A 9,574-nucleotide genomic window follows, 5' to 3' on the forward strand; every position below is an offset into this window, starting at 1 on the left:
CTCCAAGGGATTCTAATATTCAGCCAGCATTAATATCTACATATTTAGACTGAAAACAAATACAGACAGGGCCCAGGTAGGTAAGAGAAATGAGCAAAGCAGGTTGGGCTTAAGGAACTGGAGAACATGTGTGCCATCTATTTCAGTAGGAAAAAGATAGATTTTTCACTTTTTTCAAGAAATGCCAGAAATCCAGATTTTAAATGAAATTCTGATATTTAAATACTGACAACTAATTCCAAACAATTTTAAAAGCAAGTGTAGGTCCCACAACATACACCCACAGGCTTCATTTGGTGCGATAGCCACCAGTTTGCAACCTAAACAAAACCAGTCAACAGAGCAAATGCGACCTTTTCCCTGTACTTTGTCCTGTCACTCTCCCACTCAGGGCCTGTTCCCCAACACAACCTTGGGCCACAGCCCATCCCTTTGCTTTTGCTCTCCATTGTCTCTTTCTTTTCCAATCTTCTTTGTCACTCCTAAGAGATGGAAACTGAGATCCACACATTAAATCTTTATGTGGCCCTGTCTGTATCACTGGACAGGCTTCTAGGCCTGGGGAAATTCAGGTTATAAATTGTAACCTGAGGCAGTAGCTCCATGATGTCAACAACTGGCTGATTTAGTCAAAGGATCAAGGGAAAAGTCATCACGGTTCAACATTCATTACTAAGCCTTTATCAAACAACAAATGGAGGTCTTCATTCGATTTCTGATTTTGTTTTGTCTGCTTTTAAATCTAAACCACTGCATATTAGAATTATCCCTGGTAATTTTGGGGTTTTTTGTTGCTGTTGTTGTTGTTTCTTAATTTCCATGTCTGGGCTCTACCTCCAGCCAACTAAATCGAATCTCTGAAAATGGAGTCTGGGCATTCGTAGCTTTTAAAAGTCCCCTGGTAAGTCGAATGTGAAGCCAGAGTTGAGAATCACTAGTCTAAACCTATCCTCTAAGCATTAGCAGTGTGTTGAGAACTCCAGAAGATTATCATCATGAAGAGTTCCTTTAACTTGTTCAAGGATTTTCTAGGTTCTGTTCTCATTGTATCTTCACAGCTCTGTGAATTAGGCAGCTCAGACACTATCATTAGCATTGGACAGATGAGAAAATGAGGCATAAAAATGTTGAATGAGTTGCCCAAGTGTACCCAGCTAGTTATTGGCAAAGACACATTGTAACTTCACTAGAGGCAAAGTTCTTGTTTCCCCAAACCATGGTTCATCCCTAATCACTGAACCCCTTGACTGTTAGTAAGTAGCCCTAAATATAGGTGGTCGCTAGAAAACCAATTAATAGAACGGGATCAAACTTCAGAAATAAGTGTAACAATGACTCAGTTCAGGGTCAGTGTTCCAAGGTGTGCTTTTCTGAAGTCTGATGGGATTTTGAAGGCGCTTGCTTCCACGCACATACTTTCCCCACCCCCACACCACCTTTCACAGATGCATATTCTCCCAGGGGCTGAAAAGATTCTGGTAGTTTCCATCAAGATATTATTTTCAGAAAAGTATTTTTAAATGATTAAAAAGTCATAGAATATCAGAGGTAAGGGGAACTTTACTGGTCAACTTTCCCCACCTCCTCTGACAGATGAGAAACCTGACGTCCCTTTTAATTTGATATATATAGCGTGCTAACACCATGCCAAGTACTTCATATCCATTATCTTAATTAAATCTTCGGGATAACTCAGTAAAATGGGTACCACTAGTGCCACCACCATCATCATTATTATCGTCATCCCCATTAAACAGAAAACAAACAAACAAAACCCAAGGTTTGGAGATGCTAAACAACTTGCTCAAAGTTTCTAGGCTGGTAAGTTAAGATCTGGTACAGTCATCCCTTCGTATCCCAGGAGGATTGGTTCCAGGACCCCGATGGATACCAAAACCCATACTCAAGTCCTTTATATAAAATGATGTAGTATGTATTTGTATGTAACGTAAGCACATCCACTCATATACTTTAAATCATCTTTAGATTACTTATAATATCTAAAACAATGTAAATTCTATGTAAATAGTTGTTATACTATATTGTTTAGGGAATAATGACAAGAAAAAAAGTCTGTACATGTTCAGAACAGGGGCAACCTTGGTAGGCTTCACTACATAGTACACATCAGCAACAATGTAACATTTTTTAAAAATATTTTTTATCCATGGTGGTTGAGTCCAGGGATGCAGAACCCCCAGATACCAAGGGCCAACTGTATTTATATTTGATTCAAAGCCTGTGGCCTTATCCCCCTCCTTCCATCACCTGGAGTGACAATAGTACAAAAAGTAAAAGCTAAAAAAATCTTTATGAAAATGCTAAGAGGTGATCAGTGAACACTTATTTAGTGAGGTAGAAACTTGGCATTGGGGATAGGCCTTCACATATATATAGGATTTTAGTAGGCATTCCAGCCTGGAATCAACATGATACTGAAGGCAGAAATGTGACAGGGAAGGTATAGGGTGAACAGGGACAAAGAGACAGAAAGAGGTGGGGAGTCAGACTGTGGAGAGTCCTGAGTGCCGGATTAAGGAATTTATACTTTAATTGTAGGCAAGGGGAACCCACTGAAGGTCATTAAAAAATGTGAACCGAGTTTTAGAAATACAGATCTCATAGAGTGTTGAGATTGAATTAAGGGAGCAGAGCCTGGTGTGGAGACCAGTTAGAGAGCAGTTACACCTCAATTAGTTACGGTGTTCTTAACCACGTGTTGCGCTTGCATCTTCCTCCCCTGCACTGGTTTCTTCGGGGTACCTCCATGCCTGTTTCATGATTCTTGTATCCCAACACACTACTTGAATTGCCATGTCGAGTTCAGGTGACAGGGACTTGAACTTGGGCAGTAGGAATGGAGGTGAGAACAGGTTTGAGGGGTATTTACAAGTGCCGATAACTGCTCAGAAGCGAGAAGGTAAGAAAGAGAAGCAGAGTAGAAAAAGACTAACGTTTCAACTTAGGAGAAGGGGAACAACTAATGAGACATGGAAAGAAAGGGATGGTCAATAATAGCATAAAATGGTGAATGAGATGGAGCCTGGCCAAATCTCAATCCAACAGGCGTTTACTAAGCAGCTACTCTGTGCTGGGCATTAGGGGAACAATGATGAGACAGATTGGTTTTGCCCTCTAGTATCATCCAGAGGGGGGAAAAGACAAGACTAGCAATAGGCTGAGGCCTGACCACCTAGCCTCAGTCAAATGTCACCCTCTCCTACAGGCCCTCCTAGGGGGTCATCTATCTCAAACACCGTCCCCACCACATGATCCTGTTTTATTTCTTCATTGCACTAACAAATATCTGAAATCCATTTATACATGCATTTTATTGCCTGTTTGCCCCATGAAAGCAGGAACTTTTTATCTTGTTAGTAGCTACCTGCCACAAAGCCCTCAGCAGGAAATATTTATTGAATATGTATATTAATATATATATATATATATATATGTATGTATGTATGTATATATATATTAAAGTGGATAACTTCAAGGTTAAGACCTCAAACCAAAGAAGGTGGGTTTCCAGATGCCTAAGGAGACAGACATGTCTCCTTTACTCTTAGTGGCTGAAGAGTAAAGCCATTTGAGGCTGGGGCTAAACCAAAATCCAGGGGGCCAACCAAGGAAACATCAGTGCCGGGGCTTGACTACTTCACATAGATTTCAGGAGTCCCCAACCTGCGTGAGATGTTTAACAATGAGACCAGCTAGCAACCTAGCTCAGGTTTTATTTCCGTTGTCTTTCTGACGTCAGAAAAAGCACGAGTTGCTGTACAGTTTCTTCTATCAAATTACAGCTTTGCTGGGCCCTGCAGTCTGCAAACCATCGATGGTCTCTCCTTCCCCTTATATTGAAAAAATTTTAAACCCACTGCAGAGATGTCAAATCTACACCGTTTCCTAGAGCTGGGGTCTGTTTTCCGCGTACTACATACATCACCATGGATTCGTCCGAGAAAGTACGTGATCCTGCTGGCAGTTAGGTTTCTATCGGGGAAACATTGTGATAAAACTGGGTCCGCGCTGCAGAGCGAGACACAAAGGACTCAATTGTAGCACCACCTTCCCCAGCGGAAGACAGCCCCTGAAAGTCACCCCCAAACGCCGTGACGCCGTTACCGCGAAATTCCTTTTGCCGCCATAATACACTTCCTTCTTTGACCACAGTTCTGTCGAAACCCAGGGGTGGGCGATTCTGCAGGGAAGCAGCGGCCAGGCAGCCACGTAAAGTGTGGGGTCCCAGTGGGTGCTGAGGAGCCCAACAATCTGGGATGCCGATAATGGGGCGGAGGCACCCCGGGGCGCGCACTAGGGCAGAGGAGCACTTTTCCTCCCTGCACCGACAGGACGAGTTCAAAGGCCTTTTGTGGCAACATTTAGGGATGCGAGCGAAGTGCCTGGGGGGGAGGGGGGACGCGAGGGCAGTCCATGCCGGCCCTGCGCAAGCGGCGGCCTTTTGTTTGCCAGCTCCAGAGGATCCCATCTCCCAGAACTGCACTTCTCTTTCTCCCCTTCTTCCTTTTGCAAAGAACCTCTTTAGGGCGGGAAAGGCCAGTGAGTCACTGGCAGCATCCTTTAGTAATCTCCCCCGCACCCTCCTGCTCCTCTCCGTTACTGAGAGAGGGGCAAAGCTCGAGTAAGGGGCGGCAAGTGTGCTTGGGTTTACTCGCGCTCCGCGGCCAGTTTCCGAGACTCAGCCAGCGGCACGCACACCCCTGGGTACATCACACGCTCTCCTGTGGCCTCTGCCAACAGAAGAAATTCCCCCCAAATGTCCGCTACACAAACACTTCTCCGGTATGCAGTCGCTCCCTCACCTCGGCTGCGCTCTCTCTCTCCACACCGGCGTGGTCCCTGACCCTTGTATAATTTAACCAGATCGGATGCCACATGCTGCCACTATGAAAACAGACCCAAAAAGTAAGCCACGGCCCATGCAAAGGTGAAACCAGAGCCCTCTGCGCCTCCTGAGTCTCCGGCTTGTGTTCGGAAGAAAAGGGGACCTGGACTTTTCCTTACCCAAAAGCAAAATCCGAACCCAACCGGCACGGCCACGCGCCCCTTCCTTTCACGCCCGCACGGGCGACTCCTAGGTTCCTGCCTCCTCAACGCACATCTCCAACACCCCTGTCCTCTCGGCGCTCCCTCCGCTCTCCCGGGTAAGGAAAACCATCGTACCTCGGACAATAAAGGGAAAAGTGGCAAAAGGAGAGCCGTCAAGGTGTCCGCCCTCCTGGATTTTCCTCCCGCCGTGTGATGTCCTTTGTGTCAAGGTCTGGCTGCCTCGGCCAGAGAAAAGGTGGCCTCAGTCAACCAAGGCTGGGCGGGGACGATTGGCGTGGCGGTTTTCTGAGGAAGGTGAAGGGCGGAGGTTCCCGGCGACCTTCAGGCAACGCGGAGTGGCTGCCCCAGCCCGCTCTCCCCTAGCTCTCCTCCTCCTTTCTGGGCCGATTGCATCAGTCTCCCCACCCCCACCCCCACCCATACTCTGCCCGCCAGCCTCACACTTACCGTGACACGCTCCAGCGCTGAGGGTCTCGAATCTTAGTCATCTCCTACTGGCGGGCGCGTCGCCCTTGCGCGTCCATGGCTCGTGATGCTTTAATGGGGAAAGTCAGGCCATTCCTCTGAGTCCTGTGCACGGTCGCCTCCCCTACCGCGAGCCCGCTCTTTAACCAAAGCTGCGTGTCACTGAGCAATACCTGTCACATGGTGTCTCTGCTGGCGGCCGTGCCTGCTGCTTCCCTCTAGCCGCTTGCTGAGGATGCAGCGACCGCGGCTGGCGGCGACTGAGCATCGGGAAAGGGTTGAGGGAGGGGTTGCGGGGTGCGCGTGTGTCGGGCGCACTGACGGTGGCACCGGGAACGAGGCTGCGTGCAGCCTGGACACCTGCCCCACGCCCTCCTGGGACCCGGCAGTGAACCCAGATCCTGGCTGCGGCAGCAGCAGCTACAGACTGGGGATGGATGTGGGGCGTCTAGGAGGGCTTGGGCGGATGAGAAGAGGGCTGTTTGCTTGGAGGGGGCGCATTTGGGGAACGCCAGAGTCCAGTCAGGCCACAGGAGCGAGGGGAGTTGCATTGTGGGAAGGGCGCAGCGTGAGGATGGCCGCGGGAGCGGCTGGCCATCCAGCAGCTAGGCGAGTTGTTGTCGGCGCCTGGAGTTACGGGCAGCGATGGAACGGTGTGTTGGCTCTGGGAACAGCACCGAGATGGCCTGGGTTGGCGCGAAGGGAGCCGAAGTGGCCGGGGCACCGGGGCGCCTGCGGGCACCTTTGGAAAGCCTTTGTCCTTAACCCACACTGGGAGGCACCTCCCCTCTTCCGGAACTAGTACCCCCAGACCTCGCCAGCCCTCCCCAGATCTGTGCTGTGGAGCTCTATTTTAGGGACGGGGTGTGACGGGACCTAAGGATTTGCTGAGCTCATAGTGCGCACCTGCCGAGGCGCAAAGAGGCCCGCTTATCCCCCGCCTGGATACCCCACGTGATTCCGACCCGCCAGCCCTGCGCGCCGGGGTAACGGAACAGGGGCGCTCTAAATCCCGGGGGGCAGTGCAAGCTAGAGAGCAGGATGGAAGGGACAGGGCAGCTGGACCCATTTCCCTTTCTTTTGCTTACCCTTTGTTATAGCCCCTTTTAATTGGCTGGGCACTTCCTTGCGGGGGAGTTGTGTTTCTTTAAAATGGCGACAGGAAATCCCACCTGCGCGTCATTGGATTAGACTGTCACTATAGCACGAATTTGCGGGGTGGAAACTCCAGCTTTTTATTGACAGGAATGGTTCAGTCTCCGTGTTCCATCAAAACAGGAAAGGGAAGGTGAATCATAATTCAAAAATTAATCTACCTGGAGCGTCTCAGGCGGGCAGACTGAGTAATCTGTAATGGAGTGGCTCTTGCTTTTTTTTTTTTTATCATCACTGGAAAAGTGAGAAGACAACCAAATTTCGCACTCCTCCTAACTAAAATCCTTATTCCCGTCGAATGACAATAAATGGTCTTCATTAGTTCAACAAAGGCTTTCTGAGAACTCTGTTTAGAAGGCATGCCCTTGAATAAACCTGAGAAACCGAGCAAAAACGAGGGGACAAAATGATGGACAGCCTAGCTCAAACAGACCTGTGATCAGATTCTGCCTCTGACACTTACTGCTTCCCTCACCTACTTTTGTCCTAGTCTTGTTTTTCCAATTTATTAAAAACAGAATTAATAGTACTCACATCATAGTAATATTCTACAGGTCATCAAAAGGTTGGTTCTTACCCCCCTTTCCTTCTTTCCTAAAAACTCATTTAGTATAAAATGACTAGTTTTAAGTAGTGTGCACCTTGCCTGCCACCATAATTCTTATGAAAAAGGTAAGAAATCCGAATAGGCAAAGTAAGTAAACTGTGAGCATAGCTTCGTAAGTCTGTTGAAATGCTTACCTTTTTAAGCAGAAGGTATATTCACTAATGTTTGTTTGGAGAGCTTATCTTTTGATTACAGTTTTAACCTACTTGCTAGTTTCAATGCACCAAAAAGACTCCAGTTACCTAGCATATTTTGAATTGGATTCAATAGTGATGAATTGAGCTTCTACTTCTTGCCAGCTACTACTGTGCTAAGCACTTGAGATACAAATATTACCTCATTTAATCCTTTCCACCACTCAATTAGGTGTTATCCTCTTTGTATGAACAAGAAAACAGGTTCAAAGAGGCTGAAATGGACCATGTTCACTTAAGACTAAGTGGTGAAAGGGAAAGGGAAGGGAAGTGGATCCCGTTCAGGTCTCATATCAAAGTCCATGCTTAGTCTCAACCACGATGCCATCGCCATTTGCAGCTGGACACTCTTGGGCCTAGAATTTTCCAGGATCTTCACCCCTCTTCTGGATTTTAGCTAACAACCTGTAACGAGTGTAGATATCAACCAACGTGGAGGCTGAAATGAAGGACTTGTTGTGTGGAGAATTGTGGGAAAGGTGGGAAGTGGTAGTGTTCAGGGAGAGTAACTTCAATGTGAGTTTTCCTCCAGGACAGCCTGTAGGTGAAACTTCTTTTCAGGGGTCCTTTTAGTAGCTCAGCACGTAAACCCAACTGTTGTGGTCTCAAATAGGGGCAAAAGTGGTCATGATGACAACTCCCCTATTCTTACTGTGTGCTTATTGAGAGGCAACAGAATAAGCCCTTTATAGATGGTCTCTCATTTAATCCTTACAATATTCCAAAGAGGTATAGACCATCTTAATCCCTGACTCAGAGGTTAAGGAATTTCTCCCAATTTCACACAGCTCTAATTGGCACATCTAGGTCTTAAATTCAGAGCTAACGTCAAAGCCGATTCTCTGCCGGCTCTAAAATATTCCCTGCTGCTAGAACAACCCTCATGTGATAGTTCCCAGGTCACTCTGCCTTCCAATGGGAACCACTGCCCTGTTTCTAGAGAATCCAAAAAGTTTACTCTGTAACAGGTTTGTGAGCTCCAAGGGCATTGTTGATAGTATGTTATGTTCCCAATATGGTGCTGAGGTAGTCAGGACACATAAACAGGCTGTATTGTGGGCTGCCCTTGTAGAACTGAGAAAATAAAATTTCTGTATCTGCTCTGAAAGTGAGGCTGCAGAAGGAATCTGTACTGTTAAAGCAGAATAGAATCACCTCAGGGCACCTGGGAATTTTCCAGTAGCCCCATGAGTCCTTTCCGTATGGTTCCAGGAAGGAAGGGCAGCTTTGTGAAGAAAGATCAATCATACCCTAAAGAGGATTCAGCCTGAATTTAAGCCACATCTGCTGTCAACCCAATTTCACTCTGTACTCACTTTGGTTGCACTTGCTGAGGCTGAGTTACCCAATAGGACAACTGGAAGCATTACCACCAGCTGTGTGTGCTTACAGAGAAACAGTGCTTTCCTCCCTGAATTTTCAAAGTGGTAATAGGATCAAAACTATCTTCTGAATATGTATAGTTTTGCTTTTTTTTTTTTAATTCAAAATACAAGTTGGATTTGTTTTGTTTTGTTTTTAATTTTATTGGAGAACAGTGTGATTGTCTAGGATCCATCAGCTCCAGGTCAAGTAGTTTTTTCAATCTAGTTGTGGAGGCCACATCTTAGTGGTCCATGTGGGGATCGAACAGGCAACCTTGGTGTTATGTGTACTGAGCTCTAACCAACTGAGCTAACTGGCCATCCCTATCATTTTGCTTTTTATTTTTATTTGTGTTAAAGATTTTATTGGGGAATTGGGGAAGGGGAACAGATAAGTTGCTGTTCTTCTGTTCTTCGGTCTAGTTGTGGAGGACGTCGCTTCACTGGCCCATGTTGGTGTTATCATTGCTTCCTGGGTGAGGCAGTTGCTCGCCGGCCATTGGACAGCCGCTCACGAAAGCGCATGAAAGTTCACGCCAGCTGCCGGCCAGCCCCACTGTAACCTACACCAGTGCTGTCGCCAGGACTCATGGCAGTTCAGCTCCAGGTCAAGCTGTTGTTCAACATCTTAGCTGTAGAGGGCAGTATCACTGGCCCTCATGTGGGATCCGAATCGGGGTCCTGCTGCCCAGAGCTGGTGTGCCAAGCCAACTCTTAAC

General features: G+C 47.1%; 1 protein-coding gene across 6 annotated transcripts in view; it reads right to left on the reverse strand.

The window, feature by feature from the left end:
• The window catches only part of SLC38A1 (solute carrier family 38 member 1), a 67,026-nt gene extending 61,086 nt beyond the window's left edge, over nucleotides 1-5,940 (reverse strand). For 2 of the 6 annotated variants that reach the window (XM_019653077.1, XM_019653079.1), the window contains exon 1: nucleotides 5,518-5,940. The gene's annotated coding sequence lies outside the window, so the exon portion shown is untranslated. Of the gene's footprint in view, nucleotides 1-5,025; nucleotides 5,127-5,184; nucleotides 5,425-5,517 lie in introns of those variants that run through there. The other 4 variants (XM_019653078.1, XM_019653081.1, XM_019653080.1 and 1 more) reach the window with 3 other exon arrangements.
• Between the last annotated feature and the right edge of the window lie 3,634 nt (nucleotides 5,941-9,574).

This window comes from Hipposideros armiger, unplaced genomic scaffold (genome assembly GCF_001890085.2).
Source record: "Hipposideros armiger isolate ML-2016 unplaced genomic scaffold, ASM189008v1 scaffold_194, whole genome shotgun sequence".
NCBI lineage: Eukaryota > Metazoa > Chordata > Mammalia > Chiroptera > Hipposideridae > Hipposideros > Hipposideros armiger.